The sequence below is a fragment of the Propithecus coquereli genome, unplaced genomic scaffold (assembly GCF_000956105.1).
Source record: "Propithecus coquereli isolate 6110/MARCELLA unplaced genomic scaffold, Pcoq_1.0 Scaffold83, whole genome shotgun sequence".
In the NCBI taxonomy this organism is placed as follows: domain Eukaryota; kingdom Metazoa; phylum Chordata; class Mammalia; order Primates; family Indriidae; genus Propithecus; species Propithecus coquereli.
Window position 1 is genome coordinate 1,830,928 of NW_012154507.1, and position 582 is coordinate 1,831,509.

A 582-nucleotide genomic window follows, 5' to 3' on the forward strand; every position below is an offset into this window, starting at 1 on the left:
TAAAAATAGGGAAACAGAAGCTGTGAGAGGAAAAATCAGTCCCACGTCACATATCCAGGAAACAACAGAAAGAAGACCTATGTTTAGGTCTAATTTCCCTTTTTTTTGGAGATAGAATTTTGCTCTGTTGCCCTGGCTAGAGTGCAGTGGTGTCATCATAGCTCACTGCAACCTCAAACTCCTGGTTCAAGTGATCCTCTTGCCTCAGCCTCCCGAGTAGCTGGGACCACAAGGGTGCATCACCATGCCTGGCTAGGTTTTTCTATTTTTAGTAGAGACGGGGTCTCACTCTTGCTCAGCCTGGTCTCGAACTCCTGACCTCAAGTGATCCTTCCACCTCAGCCTCCCAGAGTGCTAGGATTATATGTATGAGCCACCGCACCTGGCCTCTAATTCACTTTTTTTTTTTCTCTAATTCACTTTTAAACCTGTTTCTCAACTACAGTAGCTGACATCCCAAACTGTATTTAAAATCACACTGTAGAACCATATTATTAACAAATAACCTAGCTTTTGCCAGAAACCAGACTGAAGACCAAATTAATCAATCTGTACACATGATATAAATGCAAACTGCTTATA

General features: G+C 42.3%; 1 protein-coding gene across 1 annotated transcript in view; it reads right to left on the minus strand.

The window, feature by feature from the left end:
- Positions 1–582, minus strand: part of TMEM260 (transmembrane protein 260) — a 58,240-nt gene that overhangs the window by 14,802 nt on the left and 42,856 nt on the right. The window lies entirely within an intron of this gene.